The 20232-nt window shown below is 35.9% G+C and overlaps 1 protein-coding gene across 1 annotated transcript in view; it reads right to left on the bottom strand.

Moving 5' to 3' along the window:
* Positions 1 to 20232, bottom strand: part of TNS1_3 (Tensin 1) — a 101711-nt gene that overhangs the window by 58332 nt on the left and 23147 nt on the right. The gene's annotated exons all lie outside the window — the stretch shown is intronic.

Genomic DNA, 20232 nt, shown 5'->3' with positions numbered 1-20232 from the left:
GCGGTGAAAATCCAGGTTAATATATTGATGTGTAAAGGTGATTGGTTGTTTGCTAAGTCAGACTTGTGCATAGTCTGATAGGCGTTAGATGAATTATATATTCTCCTACCCCTGTTATTATTATTATTATCGTCGGTTTTTAGTGTGGAAATATACTTACGCCCTAGTCAGACTAGTCACGTGTTCTTGATGTAAGTTGTGTTGAAGTCCTGTTACATAAACACCCAGAGAGTACCTAGTGTAGATATTCGTCTAAAGCAAATTAGCGTTCCATTAGTGTAGACGAGAAAAACTGAGCGTTCTAACACAAATAGTCTTCTATTCAAATCTAACATCGTTTCGTTAGTGAATGCTTTTTGATTCAATGCCTATTCATTGATTCCCGTATGTTAGCAACTTCTCCAATTCATATTAATGTATCATGATAGCAGTTTAAATGAAGAAAGAAACCAGAACATCAGTGCACGGGTGGTATCGATAATTGAAATTCACCTATGTCAAACTTCATATTCTACAAATGTCTTCATTTCAATTCGTTTTTAGCAATGAAGGATCATCCAGTCAAGGATTCTTCATCTTTAGCCAATTGTTTATAAACCTCCATTATAGATTAAATCAGAGTGCATTTTATAAATGTCTCTTCTAATAGCAAACGATAATGAATATGTCATAAGAAGGACTGAACATTTTCAGAGAACATTTCTGAATTCGTTAATTCACTTGGTTTTGTTTACTTGAATCTTCTTATTGTTATTTAGGACTGCAATTGTTCAGTCTCTTGCAGGCATATGTGAATCCTATGCGGACTGCCTCGATATTGCCTTAGGTCACAAGCTTTTTTCAAGCTAAGATGGATAGTGACTAGCCGTGGGATCTAGGATGCGTGTTTCGTCCTATTAGGGACTCGTCAGTTATATGTACCTGGATCTCAGAGTTGATGTTCACACCAGGACATGAACCCAGAAACGTTTGCTTCAAACGCCATCACGTTATCCACTTAGCTACTGAGTCCTAATAGTCACCTGCTTGTGGCATGATTTCACTTGGTATTGTTTACTTGAATCTTCCAAATGATGTTTAGGACTGCAATTGATCAGTCCATCAAATTCACGATAAAAACATGACAGACAAAAGGGATACTATTGATGATTAACTGTCTATGTGCCGATATGATTAAATTATAGTCGTTATCAACTAAATTCAAGATGATTTACCAAGTTTCCAGTCAAAAAATTATGTAAATAAAATCCCCGTAAATAAGACCTATTACACAAACCACCGACAACTGTTTAATGCTACAAATAAACTTCTTTAACCCTTTTTTAATGTATAAAATTGGATTTCGAGATTAGATGGTGGTTGGAGGTAGTCGACAGGAAACTATGGATCCGGGTTTCGTGCTACTTGGCATTCGTCAGCAAGGTGTACCCGTAATCTTGACGGAACTGGTGCTCAAGGCGGATTCGATCTCGTGTCACCCAGTTTTACAGTCAGAATCGTTATCACTGAATTATCCGGGCCGCGACCGACCTCAAGTTAGTAGTTATAGAACAGAAAATTAATCAAGTGATGTGAGTGAATTATGATATAAATCACGTTAATGAATTGTATCAATCCATATGAGCAATCGTGAATACAGACTCAATTGAGAAAATGCTGAAATTTCAGCTAGAAAACTAAAGAATCCTTATAGACTTGATACTCAGCTCACTCAGCGATCAGTAAGCACATCGAAATCATCAGTATGAAGTTGTGGAGAATATTAAGTTTTTGATTGAGATCATAACTTGATTGGCATTAGACCACCATTGAAAACCTGGAAGCACTGGGTGGGACTTCTTAGCCGTACGCATTTACGATCTCGCTCACAGGATTCAAATCCAGGACCTTGGGTTTCACGCGCGAACGTTTAACCTCTAGACCATTGAGCCAGCATCCGATGGTGTTAATGTCTAACCTCAACCAATCCACGAAACCAGCTCAATTTATCAATCAATCAGAAAAATCATGAAAAAATATATGAAATCAGGTCAAAGGTAAAGTCAATCAAAATAAATGTACAGACATTGACAGAGTAAATGTCAGCAAAGATCAATCAAGACCCAGGTTATTAATACAAGTTGTCAGTCACATAGGGAGTGTTCCGAATAGGAAAATTCTACCTGAAGATTGTGCTGATCGATTTTAGTCAGAACAATCAAAGCTTCACGATCAAACTGACCAGCTCCTTAGTGAACAAACCTCCATCCGAATATGAATCATGATCACGCATTTAACTAGTAAACTAGTAAGATAATAACCAGACAGAAAAGTTTTATCTTAAACAATACGTAAGTATGAAGTGTGTTAAATTTACGATCATGGTTAAGACAATGGATTTAATATATAGTTTTTGGTGTGAATGACAATTCTATGTGGCTAAAGTTTGGATCATGCAGACGAAAACCTTTCAGAATCTTTAACTAGATAATACAAATGGATAAATCTTCTCACTGAACTCTTGAACTGGTTTCTTAAGCACTTCTAGTAACCTCAGGCTACATCTACACAACAACTTCAACATGAGAGAAAAGGTGAGAGTTATGAGAGGAACGCTTGACTCTAAGGTTAGTGTATGTAGAGAAATTTTAGGGTATTTATAACATTTCAGATAGACTTGAGCTTTTGGAAGGTTCTAGAATCCTAACAATAGGATAGGTGTTACTCTTTCTTTTCTAGATGTTTCTGCGAAACTTCTATTCAATGCTGATTGGATAAAATGTTTCCTAGTGTTCCCAGGACCCCTTTGAGCTTTTCTCGAGGAAGGTTCTGGGTGTCCCTAAACATCAATGATGGAAATAGATGGATTTGAGGTCGTTTATGCTTTATCGACCATATGTTGCAGAATAGATCACTAAGTTAATCTTCATTCTTTCTTACAAAGCCAATTTAAGATATACCAATTGTGGCACTATAACCCTGACCATCAGTTACGTGTTTTTAATGTCAAAAAATTCATAAATTTTTAGTCAACTAAGACAAGTTGTAAATAAGGTATTTTAAGATGTTTGTATATGACGTGACATCCATGAATGTTGTAACAGTTATGCCTTGTTCTACCATAATTTTGATAGATGAACAGAAATATTGTGAGTTGAATAAGTAGTCTGTATTCTCCTTGGTAATAATGGTCACCACTGAATGACCAATCAATTATAAGTATCCCACTTCTTTAATGTATTAGTCGTAGTAGTCTTAATAGATCGGTGGTGCACAGAAAACCATGCTACTGTCCAATAGTAGCATGTCACATTGATATTCTAGAAAGATCCATCATGTTCTGATTAGACGGAAACTCTTAGGCTTCTTTAGAGCTTCTAGAGGCTCCATGGTAGTTCTCAGAAGCCGTACCAATAGTAATGTCTTAGAATGTGAAGCTCGATGACGTTTCTTCGAATCCCACAAATAGCAATAAATATTTTACCTTAGTTTTGAAATTTTCTATCGATTTCCTCCATCCACTCAACATTAATTAAGTACCGTTTACCGATTTAATTTTGGAATAGTGTAAATGCCTATTCTCAACCGAACTTAGTTAACAAACTACAAAGACCCCGCTTGTTACATGAAACTAGTTTTTATCACAGTATTAGTTTTCAGAAAGCATTTAACACTTGAAGGTTTTCATCTACTCACTGGACGCTATCCAAGATTTTGCTTCTACAACTAGACAAAAGGTGGAACTAATAAGGATTTGAATTTCAACATAGATGGTCCTCAATTTCAACTTATCAACACCATACAAATTGATTAAGCTAAAGCATAAAGATGAACTGATCAGGATTAAGAACATCGTTTCAAAATTGAAGTTAACAACTGAAACAGAAACGTCGAATATCTATAAGATGGTTGCTAATTACATGATAATAACATAATTAAAAGATGAAAGACTATTTCGGGAACCTACTTTACGCTAATTAGAACAATAAATATTGTTGAGACAAGGTGACTAAGTTAATTCTCAATATATAATGCCCGCAATGTCGATTCACCTAGACTGTTGGCCACATTGCAGCATGGTCGATAGAATTCGATCTGCACTAATAATAAGGACTTGACACACATGACATTGATCACCACCCAGTGATCAATCAGTTGTCAAGGTGACTAAGTATCTGATCATTTTTCGTACATTAAAAAGTTAATGTAACAAATTATAGGGTAATGTACTGTAAAATAGTTACCAAACTTGAAGCAAATATAAATTATGAACTATTCACTGCTTATCCTACAGCCCTATTCTAATCTTAAAGTACAATACATCCTCCAAGGCTCACTACTTTTTTTCTGTCTTTAGTCTTGATTCAGTCATGTTTATATCAACACAATGCTATTACCCCATTTGAATTTATTGAATCTCCTGGAAATAATGTGATTGTGTCATCAGAATCAATGTGTAAAGTCACTGAGACTATAATTTATCTACGACCTTTGAGTAATACTGAAATGACATGGAAACATCCATCTCACTATGGTTCAATGAGGGTTATAGGTTAGTGTGAGAATTTAGGAGCCGAAATGGTATTTAATCAAATGAATGAATGAATTTCGCTCCGAAAACCAAAACCTTCTATTTAAAATCTGATTGAGTTCATCCAGAAATTTATAGTTTTGCTGGAAAATCTTTCAACTTCGATTACTTTCTTACCTTAGACTTTAAGAATTCAAACATGTACAGGATTGTTTTGAGAGGAAGTAGATGCTTTTGACATGTTATGCAATCGTTTAGTAAGAGTAGACTAATAAACACCCAATGATAAATGCAAAAGAAACAATATATTATTTGTAGACTGCCTTCACTAATGATTTCACATTGTGTTAATAACGAATTTCAATAGTTCAGATCATGAGTCGATTGAAACTAGATCACTATGGAAAACCTGAAAGCACTGGACGGTCGTTTCGTCCTATTGTGAGACTCCTCAGCAGTGTTCATCCACGATCCCACCTGGCGTGATTTGAACCGGAGAACTCTTAACCACTAGACCATTGAGCTGTCCGGCATCCAAAGGTAGTAATGTCAAAGTTAAATTCATCCATGAAATTGAGTGACATATCCACCACTGTAATCAGTGAGCTACTATTTCACAACAGACCTGGTTGAACTCCGTTTGTCACTACTTCTCATTAGAACTCCAGGAAACACCTCTTGAAACCAGTCACTAGTGAGCGTATGTTGATGAGTAACACCGTTGGATGCCGACCAGCTCAATGGTCTAGTGGTTAGGCGCTTATGCGCGAGACTGATAGGTCGTGGGTTCGAATCTCGCGGGGCGGGATCGTGGATGAGCACTGCTGAGAAGTCCCACGATAGGACGAAACGACCGTCCAGTGCTTCCAGGTTTTCCACAGTGGTCAAGCTTCAATTGACTCATAATCCCAACTATTGAAATTACTACAATCTCCACAAAACCCCTTCTGATATTAATAAACAATTATCTGGCTCCCAATCTTTTTTTTGCCGGAATTGTCTGTCTGTGTATCATATAATGATCTAATAATCTCATATCTAGTCTTATGTTCTGTTGTACCTAACCATCTATTATCTTGTCTGTCGATCAAAGACTCAATTGTTTTATGCAGTTAACTGTTAGCAAATCATGCCGTTTTATTTATTATATAATGATCAAGGGCACAGATAAGAAACTTTTCCTTTCACCAATTTTAAAGAAAACAAAGTTGAAAATGATAATCAAGCCTAAAGGTATAAAGGTAAAGAACGATTAAAGTGAAGAAGATTTATAACTTAGATGGATGATTTTGATGGAGTTTTGTTCTTTGAACTGGATGATTTAGTCATGGAGCTTTCATCATTCTTCTAAACGACATCATCATCATCATCATCATCATCATCATCATGAGCACAAACTTCAAGTAGAAGTAAAGTAGAATGAGAAAATAAGAGGGAGAGAAAGTTTCAAAAAAAAACGCATGAGAAATGAAATGAAACTCTTTTTTTTCTTTCATCTTAACTCCATTTATCCTCATTATGATCAATATGATAAATGAACAAAATCCGTTATGTAATCACCACTGGAAACAAAAAAAAAATAAGTAAATACTCCACTTTAGTTGTGTTTTGATAAGAGGATAAGTGAAAACTATTGGTAAAGATTAAATCAATGTTCAACTGTTCTTGGTTTCTCTACGTCATTTTTTGTTGTTGTTGGTTATTTCAATATAAAACTGAGTGTAAACAATGATAATGAAAAAAATGGTTGATCATTATTGATAAGAGTTTTATAGAGATTGGTTTCACCTATACTTTGTATTCATTAAAGATTCTGAGCGTCTACAACACACACACATATCAGGACATGTATTGTTTCATATTTAGGGTGTCATTGATAATAAAAGGGTGTTGGACAGCTTTTTTGTCAAATGTCGTTTGTTAGACAGTTAGGATTAGAGTAAACTTGTACATTGCTTTATTCTAGCTCAGTGATCTAGAGGTTAAGCATTCAGGCAAAAGATCGAATTTTCCGGGTTAGATACCTTGTAGTGTGGTTGTGAATCTCCACTATTGAAGAGTTCTATACCAGGATAAAACTTCTGTCTTCATAAATGGTTTAGCTAAGATCTCTATACAAACTATGAAAATTCTACAACATCCACAATCTCCATTATACTATTTTAACATAAAACTGAGTCTAAACAGTGATAACGGAAAATTTCACAGGTTGAAATCATGAGTCAATTGGAGCTAGACCACCATGGAAAACCTGGAAGCACTGGAGGGCCGTTTCGTCCTAGTATGGGACTCTTCAGCAGTGCGCATCCACGATCCCGCACTCGCGGGATTCGAACCCAGGACTTGCTGGTTTTGTGTGATGGTGGATGCGCACTGCTGAGGAGTCCTGTGGTAGAATCAAATAGTCATTCACTACTTCCAGGTTTTCACTAGTGATCTAGCCTAGAATAACTCATGAATACAGCTGTTAAAATTAATACGATATCCACAAATCCCCATTCTGATAAAAGGAGACAGTTTAAAACTGCTGTTTCAGTTGGTATCCAAGAGTTTCAAGTAGTGTCTGAGTGCCACCGCATACGAAATGAAATCCAAGACCATTAGATTCCACTGAAAGAAATTTTGCCAATATCTTGTGAAACCCACCTTGAAACTATACGCTTATTGAAACATTGTAGTATTGTAGAAGAATCACTCTATAGTACAAGTTGACTGAATTTAACACTATACTCCAATAGATTATAACTGGAAGGTATCATTTACGCATTCTAACAGTTCATCATACAGGAAAAAACCAAGTGAAATCTCCAGAAATATATTCCACATGCAATGAACAGAATAATGTTTCTAGAAGTGATGACTGATAAACTATGTGTATATATACCAGTACGGGGATTTGTGGAGATTGTGGTATTTTCACACCTAAATTCACTAGTCGATCTAACCTAGACCATCACTGAAAAAATGGAGCAGTGGACGGCCTTTTCAACCTAGCATGGGACTGCTCAGCTGTGATCATCCAAGACCTCCACGCGATAATACAACCCATGACCTACAATCTCGCACGCGAACGCTTACCCTCTAAACCTTTGGGCTGGTACCCAACGTTTCCAATGTCTATGTTTAATCAATCTAGTTATGTGCATGCTAACGGTTAGTTTAGAGAGGTAATTCTCGAATTTCTAGTGAGAAGCCGTGAACAGTAGAGTTCGAACACGTTAGGTTTAAGGGACTTACGGTTGGAGGCTCACTACCGTAGGTCAATTGTAGTTTGAAATTAACAACGCCGATTCAGTGGTTTAGGAGCTAGGCGTTCGCACGTAAGACCAAAGGTGTCGGGTTTGATTACCACTTAGGAGTCGTAGATAATCACTGCTGAAGAATTCCGTACTAGTACGAGACAGTCTCTTAATGCTTTCGTATTTGACTTAGAGTGACTCGCGAATTCAACTATTATAAATACTACAATCTCCACAAATCCCTATATTAACAATAATCATGTGTTTACTAGTGACTAGCTTCAAGATAAATGTCCTGTAGTTCTAGTGAAAAACCGTAACCAGTTGGGTTTAATCCTTGTCATGTGTGAGATAGTTATTCAATGCAAACAATGAATGAACGGTTGCACAATATCGTGAACCGATTGAAATATAAATATATCTACATAAAATTACCTTTGTGATCATTAACGTATTTGTTTCATTGATTTAATTCTATTTATTTCTTACTCTTTAATTAAATTCTTTTGATCATGGGATCAGTTTTTGATCGCTTTGATTGTTTTTGTTGTCAAGTAAACTGACAATACGTTTGTATCAGTATTGGGTTGTGGAGATTATTAAGTTTCTGGTTGAGATCATGAATCAATTGATGTTAGACCACCGTTGGAATCCTGGAAGCACTGGACAGCCGTTTCGTCCTAGTATGGGACTCCTCAGCAGTGCGCATCCACGATCCCGCACCCCGCGGTCTAACATCAATTAATTCATGATCTCAACCAGAAACTTAGTACGTTAGTAAACAAACATGCATACATACACACAAATAAATAAATAAACAAACTTAAAGAAATCAAGGGGGGAGAAAAGATCAAAGTGAAATCAGTGCATAAATGCAAGTTATATAATTATAAAGTTGGATAGTGATTAACAATAAGATCTGTAATGTATGTTTCAACTTAATTAGCACTCATCAACTCAATGTATCTGTTATCTATCACAGTGTTCATGTTTACCATGAAAGTTTTACCCAATAATTTATCCTTAACATTAACAATAGAAAAATGTATTCTCATGAGAATAAAACAGATGTACATCTCTGAAGCTGATAGCTAACTGAACTCAATATGTCATTGATGAATAGAGTGTTAACTGTGTGAAGCAGAAAAATACTGTATTGAGATCTTAGATATGGAAGGTACACCTAATTGATGAATGTTGAACAAGATGAGTCGCTCATCTTGAATTCCACCACTAAGATTCAACTTTACTAAAACTGTGATTAAATATCACTATCAAGTCGATCCGTACAGTATGCTCATATGCTAATTGTAGTCGTTAACATCTTCTTCTTTTTCTCACGCCTGTCACTTCCAATGGAGCATAGGCCACTGACCACCACTCTCCAACCCACTTTGTCCTCGGCCTTCATTTCTAGTTCTATCCAATTGTTGCTCATTCTTCTCATATGTGTCTCCATTTGTCGACGTAATGTGTTCTTTGATCTTCCTCTTTTCCTTTGAACTTGTAGATTTCATGTAAGAGCTTGCCTTGTGATGCAGTTGGGTGCTTTTCTTCAATGTGTGTCCTACCCACTTCCAGCGCTTCTTCCTTATTTCTTCCTCCACTGGGATCTGGTTTGTTCTCCCCTACAGTAGGTTGTTGCTAATAGTGTCTGGCCAACGGATCCGAAGTATTTAAAATAGACAACTGTTAATGAACACTTGTTGTCGTTAACATCAATAGCTTTAAAAATACACACCTCTACAAATCAGTTTTAGTAATCTGTAGAAGGTCAGTTAAGTTCTACTTATATTCTCCACATTGAAAAATAAAGCAACGTAGATAAATCAACTAGATCAAAGAACACAACATTGCCAAAGAAAACTATCGACAATTATCTTTGAAACATAGATGTTAATTAGTTCTGGTGAGAAGCCGTGACCGGTGGAGCTAATCCGTGTTGGGGAAAGACAGGTGTCTACCTCAGTACAATGGTTGCGCAACTTCGTGGATTGGTTGAGGTTAGACATTAACACCTTTGAATGCCGGCTCAGTGGTTCAGTACGTTAAGTGTTTGCGCGCGGGACTGAAGGCCCTGGGTTCGAACCCCGCAAGAGGGATCGTTGATGCGCGCTGCCGAGTAGTCCCATAATAGGACGAGTCAGTCGTCCAGTGCTTCCGAGTTTTGAATGGTGGTCTAACATCAACCGATTCATGATCTCAATCAAAAAAACTTAATCTCCACAACCCCTATACTGATAATTAGTTTTATTTCAGATATTCTTTCAACTGCCCAATTAAATATTGTAGTAGGTAAGATGCTTCCTTAAATATAAGCTGAACAGATTTTAGAAAAATGAAGACCGTTTCTTTTTTGAGGATTCACGTTTAGAGTGATAAATTATTATGTAATAAATAGTAAGCTAAATTCTGAACTCAACCAACACCAAAGTCAGAATTATCAATACAAATGTCAAGACAGTTCTACTGTATGGAGTAGAAACTTAGGGAACTATAAAAGCCATCATCTAGAAGATACAAGTGTTTATTAACAATTGTCTAAGTAAAATACTTCGGATCCGTTGTCCAGACACTATTAGCAGTAGCCTTTTATGGGAGAGAGAACAAACCAGATCCCAAGGGAGGAAGAAATGAGGAAGAAGTTCTGGAAGTGGATAGGACACACATTGAGGAAAACACCCAACTGTGTCACAAAGCAAGCCCTCACATGGAATCCTCAAGGCCAAAGGAAAAGAGGAAGATCAAAGAACACATAACGCCGAGAAACTGAGACAGATATGAGAAATTGTATAGAACTAAGAAGGAAGGCAAATGACAGAGTGGGTTAGAGAATGCTGGTCAGCGTCTTATGCTCCACTGGGAATAATAGGCATAAGTATGTAAATTTCCAGCTATTAAGAAGTCGACATAATAAATGCCAATTAAGAGAAGTACATTATATGAAGTATTTACTAAAATCTATGAATTCCTGTATGTTGGCAGTCATTAAAGACTTTTTGGATAAGTTGTTACAAACTGACATTATTCTTAACAGGGATGGAAGGTAGCTTGCAGTGAAATCTAGGACACGTGTTTCGTACTGTTTGGGAGTCATTGGCTGGATGTATATACATTCCGGAATTGATATTTACTCTGTGATTATAACTCAGTACCTATCACTTTAAATGCCATAGCGTTATCCACTTAAGGGACGGTATTGTCTTCGAGTTCCGGGGTCAACATCAATCCTGGGACCCAGATACATACGTCTGATAAGTCCCAAATAAAGCGAAACGATCGTCCTAGATTCCACCGCTAGCCACCATCCATTTCGGTTTATAAAGCTTGGTATCTAGAGCCATATCAAGTCAATCCGCGTAGGATACACATATGTCAATACGAGACTGATCAATTGCGGTCCTAAACGTTAGTGGGAATATCCAAAAATCATTAAAAAAAGTGTATTGACAATATTCTATTCGAACAGCACTTTAGAAAAGTTTTACATGAATCCTAGAAAACGAATGATTACGTGTCATACCGTAATTGGATAAGTGCTACAAATTCAAGTATGTTTTCAAATGCTTCTAGAATTCCAGGATCTAAAGAATTTCGAAGGCTAGAGGGAAGATTAAGAAATGGTTGTCCAAACGTTCAATTACATAACTTACAACCAGACAATAGAGGTACTATGAATTATGAAAGAACCAATCAGATTTAAGATAGAAAGTTATGAATTTTGGCACGAAATTCATTCCTCCATATGGTTAAATAGCATTTTGGTTCGTGATGAAAATCTAAACTGTAGTTCCTAACTCTGACCTTTTTGCTTACACTAATCTATAGCCTTCTTTTGATCCTAATAAGTTGGTGATCTGTCTCAAGATCATTTAAACGTGGCTTAAAGGTTATCCGTAAATTCTAGTGATAACCTAGAAAACTGTTTCATGTTAATTTTGTAACTCAATAGAACTACTAATGGAAGATTGAAATCATCAACTTCCAGTCTTCTTCATCAATATAAACGTTTTTCTTTTTCAAAATTGACTTTAAACTGTTGCTATATGTGATGATTTACTTATACAACTAAATAGTCATACTAAATTACTTATTTATGCCTAATACTCCCGATGGAGCATAAGCCGACGATCAGCGTTCTCTAACTCACTCTGTCCTGAACCAACTCATTAGTCATATTATCATTAAAACTGATTTCCATCAGTTCAATGACATGTTGCACTGATAATCATATTATTTTGGTTAAATATTTTGCATATAAGTGTTAGTTTCTATTTCCTGACTGAATTAGCGAACTAACAGACTAATCTTACAATGATGAGGAATTATTTGAGATTAGACGTATAAACCGTTAGATTCCGAGCCCCTTAACCGGAATGTTAAGGACTGAGTGTAGTGCGTTCGACTGACAATGGTGTCCATGGTTTACTGAATCTGAGGAATCTCACATTGTGATGAAATAGTTTTTCAGTGCTATTTGTTTTTCGATGGCTGTTTCACTATGGTCAGTCTATTTTATTGGTTTTTAACAATGAAAGATTTAATGAAACTATTAGGAGATCAGTGAAGGTTTTACTGAATTGCAATGGAAAATTACTTTCAAATGAATTAATCAGTTAACAAACTGACGAAGTCCACAAAATCGTGTCACTGTCCACCATTATCTTCAATGAGTTATTACCTTATAATAGACCTCGTTGAACTCCACTGGTCACGGCTTCTTACTAGAACTCCAGAAAATACCTCTTGGAACCAGTAACTAATGAGCACATGAAGTGTTTGGTATTGAAAGTGAGATTCAAATGAATTACTGATAGTAATGATAACAGTTTAGTGGTACCATTTACAAGATAGCTACCATAAACTGATGAAGTTAACAGGTAGATTAGTAATACATATAGTGTATTTGTAAAATCCCACTTTAAAATATAATATTCGTATAGTGTAGACTGAATACTTTGTTCTAAACTTAAAGAGCAGAACAAAGATAGAAGCTACTGTTGAATTGAAAATAATTAATTTACATCACGAGGCACACCATAACTTGAAATCCTTAAAGGGAATGGAAAAGAGGAAGACTGAAGAACAGACTACGTCGGAAATTGGAAGCAAACATAAAAAGGATCAATAGAAACTGAAAAGTATTACTCAGGAGAGTGTTTGATGAACAGTGCTAGTGAGTGGCCTATACTCCTCCACGAGGAGTAACAGGCCTAATTAAATAAATATTAAGAATCATCATGAAAATTAGGATTTTCTAAAATATTTCCATGAACGTTTGTATCATTCATAAATTAAATCAATCACCACAGAAATCTTCCTATCAAATCATATCCGTCACAGTACTAATAATCTACTTCAAGAGGATTTCTTATTACTCTAATAAGAACTAGGGATTAATAGAGCTTAAATGTTTCAGAAATAGTAGTTATTAGAATAAGGGTTTCATGGAGATTCTAGTGATTGAAAACCTGGAAGTACTGGATGTCCGCTTTGTCTTAGTATGGGACTCCTCAGTAATGTGTAATCACGATTCCACAATGCAAAATACCCAAGTGTACATGTAAACAATCCGATTTTAGATTGTTTACAATTCAGTTCAATGAATCACAATGTTTGATTGTTTGTTTTTGTTTTCGCTTAACTCTTGTACACAGCATAATCCTAATTATATTAATGTTGTCACATAATTTACGGTATAGGGTTGTGGAGATTATTAAGTTTTTGATTGAGATCATGAACCGATTGATGTTAGACCACCATTGAAAATCTGGAAGCACTGAACGATCGTTTCGTCCTATTGTGGGACTCCGTGTCGGGTAGAGACAGGTGTCTGCCTCAGTACAATGAAAGATGATCGCGCAGTTTCATGGAGGTCAGACATCAAAACCGTCGGATGCCAGTTCAGTGGTTTAGAAGTTAATCATTCGTGTGCAAGAATGAAAGCCCTGGATTCGAATCTCACGAGTGGGATCGTGAATGCCCACTGCTGAGTAGACCCACAGTTGGACGAAACGGCCGTCGATTGCTTTCAAGTTTTCAATGATGGTCTAACATCAATCGGTTTACGATCTCAATCAAAAAATCTAATTTACCCACATTATTTTCTCTTAATGAACAAATAATCCTCAAAATGTACTGAATAAAGTTATAAAGAGAAAAAGAAAAACGACAACAAACAAAAAAAGAACTGTTGAAGTGACTTGAGGGATAGAAAAGTCTCTCTATTGACCTTATAAGGTCATTCACTATAAGAACACATAACTAATTTCTTTTATTATTATTATTATTTATCTGCTACATTTTCCTCATAAAAATGAAGTGTTGACGGACGGGGAATCGTTAGAGAGAGTAAGAGTGAGAGAGAGAGTAGGTGAGTCGAGGTAGATGAAGAGGTGAATAGAAAGTATCGGAAAACATGAAAAAGGCAATTGATGATTTATTTTCTAAAGATTGTTTCCTGTCTTTTTTTCTCCATTCAGATGTTCTTTTAAATTGTTTTTTTTCTCCTTCATTTTGTTCGTTTCATTGTTTGTTTGTTTGTCTGTTGTTTATTGTTTTCTATGCATTATGTATTCTCAACATATTGATGAACTATAGAAAGCAATTTCATGTAGGTATTAGTTAAGTAAATGTTTATTGAATATTTAGGGAGATTTGTAGTTATTAGAATGAGGATTTTGTGGAGATTAGAGTGATTTTCATGGTTGAATACATGAGTCGATCTAAGTTAGATCACCATTGAAAACCTCAAAGCACTGAATTGCCATTTCGTTCTATTATGAGATTCCTCGATAGTACTCTTCTACGATCCTACGTGCGAGACTCGAACTTGGGTTTTTCAGTCAGGTATGAAAGTTACTTACCTCAGACAATGGATGGATGGTTGCGCAACCACTCATGGATCGATTGAAGTTAGACATCAACACCGTTGATTGCCAACTCAGTGGTTAAGGGGTTAAGCGTTCGTGCTCAAGATCGAAGGTCCTGGTTTCGAGCATCGCGTGCGGAATGGTAGATGCGCACTGCTGAGGAGTCACATACTACGACGAAACGGCCGTACAGTGCTTACAGGTTTTCAATAGTGGTCTAGCTTAAACCAACTCATGAATTCAACAATTAAAATTTGTAGTTCACAATAGAATAAAATGGTTTAAGTTTGGTGAGTATTAAAAATGTGAGTCCATTCAGCTGTCAGGTGTCGAGATGAAATGTTTAACCCTCAAACTATTTTTTTGAATTACTACCTAATGATTGATATACTTTATGACTGTCAGACATCTCTGTCGGTAATTGTAGATTTCAGACTAGAAAAAATTAACCTCCATTGATAAAAAAGATCTTGGGGAATACTGAACAAAGTTAATCTCTACTGAACAAATGAACTTTATAAGTTTAGTCAAGATAACTTCGTGATCTTTATGCATTGAGTAGTGATCAAAGTCTTGTTTGTCCAGTCTATGGTGCTGATCAAATTTTATTGATCAACTTACAATGTGTTCACAAGTCTAAAGTGACTCGAAATTACTTTGGAGGGATTTGACAGGAAATACTAAATGTAGAATACATATTAGTTGGCAATCGTCAAGTAGGAGCGTCGGGACTCTTGACAGAATTGATACACCTCGTAAGCTTTAAACTAATATCACAGTCTGAGGTGTTAACATTATGTTACTCGAGTTGCAACTGGCTAAATAGTTAAGTCTTCGAATTGGCAGATTATCCAATTAGTTTGAAATGAAAGGACTATCTACTAATCATGCAACAAATAATGAAATGATTTGAGTGAGCTTCCAAAAGTTGTGACTGATAGAATAAAATCATGTATAAATTGTAAAGAATCACTACACTACTTCTAACCTCAGAAAAGATCACTCAGTTGTTCCACAATGGCTGAGAGATACTTTGAAGATACTTATGACCAAATACTAGAAACCCACGAATGTCGTCCACTTTTAAAGGTTACCTTTCACGGTCGTAAAGAAAACAATGTGTGGACTGTTGAGCAGTATACTTACCTCGTTCGGTAGATGGATATCTCACTTAGACCACAAATCACATGGTTTAACAAATTTTAAGTGAGTTTTCTGAATACTTATTGAAATGTCATTAGCCCACGAGTGCATACTCTTGGAGAATTGAATATAGATAAGAGAGTTATTCAGCCAGTCAGTCATACTCAACGTAGACGCTAGAACAATCAGCATCAGTTCGGCACACCACATTAAATCACTACAGTGAAGTGTTAGAGTGGTCGAAGTGATAACAGTATTATCAGTAGAATAGAATAGGTATAAGCGATATGATTTGAGAAGGCAATATGGATTATTGGCATAAAAAATATTTCTAGGATAATTTAGAAACTTAAGATCTGTCAGAATGCACAGTAGACAATACGAATGGTTTTGTGCCATATCCCTAACTTTCTTCTAACTTATGAAAAGCAACATCACTAACCGAGGTAGGCAGTGGTTAGGCATATATATATACGCGTCCTAACCACCTCAGTTAATGAACATATACAACCCCATCAACTAATTTACCACATTTTTTCTAGTCACCTATTACCTAACTTCAATATTGCTCATTTAGTCATTCTACGATAAGTATGTTAGAAACATTAATCAATTATGGGTTTCATAGTAATATACTATCTTATTAGGATTTCCATCCAAAAAGGATGAATAATAAAACTATCTCAATGGATGAGACTTTTGTTGATCTACAAACAACTGTAATCCATTAGGTAATACATAGTTATCAATATCATGTAAAATGCAATCCTTAGACACATATCTTATGGTTTTGGTTATCATATAAACATTCACATTTTTAATAAGGTGAGGTATAAATGACCTACAAAATACACAATTGATATATGTAGCATTTGTATGATCTAACACTACGTTAACATATGAACTTAGGAAATGATATAAGATTACAACCACCCTCAACTGAGTCATGATCTTAACTATCAAGTTACTGCAACTTCCACAAAACCCCTCTCTGATAAAAATTATCATGTGCTCACTAGTGATAGTTTACAAGAGGTATTTCCTGGGGTTCTAGTGAGAAGCAGTGACAAGTGGAGTTCAACCAGGTCTGTTGTGAGATAGTAACTCATTGAAGACAATGGTGGATATGTCGTTCAATCTCGTGTATTAATTGAAGTTAGACATTGATACCATTGGATGCCGGTTGGCTCATTGGTCTAGTGGTTAAGCGCTCGCGTGCGGGACTGATAGGTCCTGGTTGAGAATCTCACCAGGTGAGATCGTGTATGCGCATTGCTGAGGAGTTAAATACTAGGATGAAACGGCCGTCCATTGCTTCCAGGTTTTTCATCGCGGTTTAGCTTCAATTGACTCATGATGTTAACTACTAAAATAAGTAGGTATCTGACTATCGAAAAGGTACATCATTAGAGGTGAAAATCAAAAGAGAGAATAATATGTTTAAGGATGTGAAATTAGTTCGATTTATCCTCTGTCTCTTTGCTCAGCAGACACACAAGTTAACATCACAGTATTCTTTTTAAAATTAATCTCCTTATCAAACATTCAGAATATTAAGCTTCTGATTAATCGAACGAGCAAATGGATAGATGATAAGTCAATCAGATTTCATACTCACAATAGGACGAAATGGCCAGCCAGTGTTTCTAGGTTTTCAATGGCGATCAAACATCAATCAATTCATGATCTCAATCAAAACGTTAATAATCTTCATAAAGTCGTAAATTTCTGTACTACAGAAATACCAGTACATCATGCTACGAAGTTGTCGAGTGTAGAATAGTCGATGATGATAGAAGAAAACTTTATGATTGAAATGACTCTAAACTGTTTATAATTGAGTAATTAAATAAACAAATAGAAACATAACCTTGATACACTTAGATCACTTGGAGACATGAAGTTTATCCCCAAATGGAAACAAACAAACAAACAAACAAACAAAATCGTTCCATAATCAAATTTTATTGGTAGTTCTTATCGTTCCCATTTTTTTTTTAAAAAAGAAAATCGATAGTATCGATCAAGCTCTATTGATTATTTTTTTGAAATTGAACATTTCTACGTATCCATTATTTTTTTTTCTAAACAGTCAAGGTCAACTAATATTGAGTGGGCGTTTTTTTTCTCTCCAACCAATAATCATTTCCAATCATTTCATCAATATGATTAATGTATTGGATGAAAAATCGATATTAAGGAAATTTTACATGTAAAAAAGGTTAAGTGATTTAGAGTATTCAATAAAGAAAAAGGAGAATACTTCTCATAGGGAATATACACTTGATTGAAGTTAGACATTCATATCTGTTGGATATTGGCTTAATGGTTTAGAAGTGAAGAGTTTGAGTGCGAGATTGATAAGTCCTGGGTTCGAATCTTATGAGGTGGGATTGTTGATGTGTATTGCTGAGGAGTCTCGTACTAGGGTGAAATGGTTGTTCAGTGCTTCCAAGTTTCCCATTATAATTTAGCTTTAATTGACTCATGAATTCAACTATTAACCAAACTAATTATCAGAATAGAGCAGTACACATAATTGTTTAGCTTTGTACATCTACAGTACAAACGAACCTGGATGAAAACTCTTAGTTATCGAATATGCACTATATGTTCTGTGGATATAGTTCAAGAAATGCTTAACCCCTTGGGTAACACTCTTAGGGAGAACGGATACCTTAGAAACTTTATAATTAAATAAATGATCACAAATGTGTGAATAAGTGAAATACAAACGGTGAATAAGAAATCTCTGTTTATGTGCTTATAATTCAGAAGGGATGCGGCTAGAGAAATATTAACTCAGAGGTTTTGCAGAACAATTCTTCAACGCAGGAGAACTAGGATTAGTATTTTTTGCGCGTCCAATGGTGACACTGAGGCTAAAAGCTGAATTACCTAGAATGATGACCTCATTTTGTATTTATCAATTCGACTGCTCTTGTGGAGCAAGTTATATTAGTCGAAGTTCTCAGAGTTTACATTTTTGTGCTCACGAACACCTCCCAGCGTGGCTAAGCAAAGGTCTGGTAAAGAAAGTGAACAGCTCTAGATTGACCCATTTAGCGCAACCTAGTCATATTGCGAATATAAATCAGTCCTTTTCAGTTATTTATCGGGTCAGTAATTTTTTGCCAAAGCTTGTCAGACTTAAAGTCTTTCAAAGGGCTGAAGCAGTAGTCAACCGGATGAAGAAATGTAATTGTGATTAGATGGTGGTTGGAGGTAGTCGACAGGAAACCCTGGACCCGGGTTTCGTACTACTTGGCACCCGTCAGCAAGGTGTACCCGTAATCTTGAGGGAACTGGTGCTCCCTGGCTGATTCGATCCCATCTAATCCCAATATACAGTGCCCGCAGTGTTCAGTAACCTAGACTGGTGGCCACACTGCAACATGATCGATAGCATTAGACCTGCACTAATAAGGACTAGACACACATGACATTGATCGCCACCCAGTGATCAATCAATTGGGAAATGTAATTGTCTTTGTTATCTTTATTCACAAATCTTTTTATTATTATTATTATTGTTATTATTGATATTGTGAGTGGCCTATGCTCCTTCACGAGGAGTAACAGGCGTGAGTAAGTAAGTAAGTATTATTGATATTGATTAAACATCATTATTAATCTCCCTAATACCCGATTCATCCCACGTTATTATGTCTTACCAATAATTTCTTACACAACATAGTTTCCTATTAAACATTTGATCGAATCGTAATTGCACTATTTTTTTTCTTTCGTTCTATCTTGAACCATATTTATTCTGATCATGGATCTTAAAAACCAACTTAACATATAAGCTAATTCAAGTTAACATTCCGCATAAGTCATATCAACATGTCTATTATGTAGCAGTTACTCGGTGAATATAAGGGTGGACGGTCGCATAATATCGTGGATTGATTGAAGTTAGACAATAACATCGTTGGATGCTGGTTCACTGGTCTACAAATTAAGCGTTCAAGTGGGAGAACGAAGGTCCTGGGTTCGAATTCTGCGTGCAGGGTCGTGGGTGTTTACTTTTGAGGAGTCCCATACTAGGATGAAACGGCTGTTCAGTGATTCCAGGTTTTCGATAGCGGTCTAACATTGGTTCATTCATGATAGTAATTTAAACTCAATAATCTCCACAACTCTATACTGATTATTGTATCTTACTTGACAAACCTAAATTCACATGCATTAACTTTCAATGATGCACTTTGCCCTTAACCTGGCCATTTTTCGGATTAATAATTTTGGATATATGAATTGTAGAACTTTCATATTTTACTAAACCATTACAACACTGTCAATATATGGGAATCGTTGTAAACAACTCATATCTGTAGGCTGTATTCATCATGGGCTGATCTGAGTTAAGGTACTTTTGAGAAAAGAGAGTAGGAATGAATATCTACGACACTGTCAGGTATCGGAGAATGAATATCCAATAGAAGCACTTTGTTAACTTCTAATG

This window comes from Schistosoma haematobium, chromosome 7 (genome assembly GCF_000699445.3).
Source record: "Schistosoma haematobium chromosome 7, whole genome shotgun sequence".
NCBI lineage: Eukaryota > Metazoa > Platyhelminthes > Trematoda > Strigeidida > Schistosomatidae > Schistosoma > Schistosoma haematobium.
This window is presented reverse-complemented; position numbering and strand designations above follow the sequence as displayed.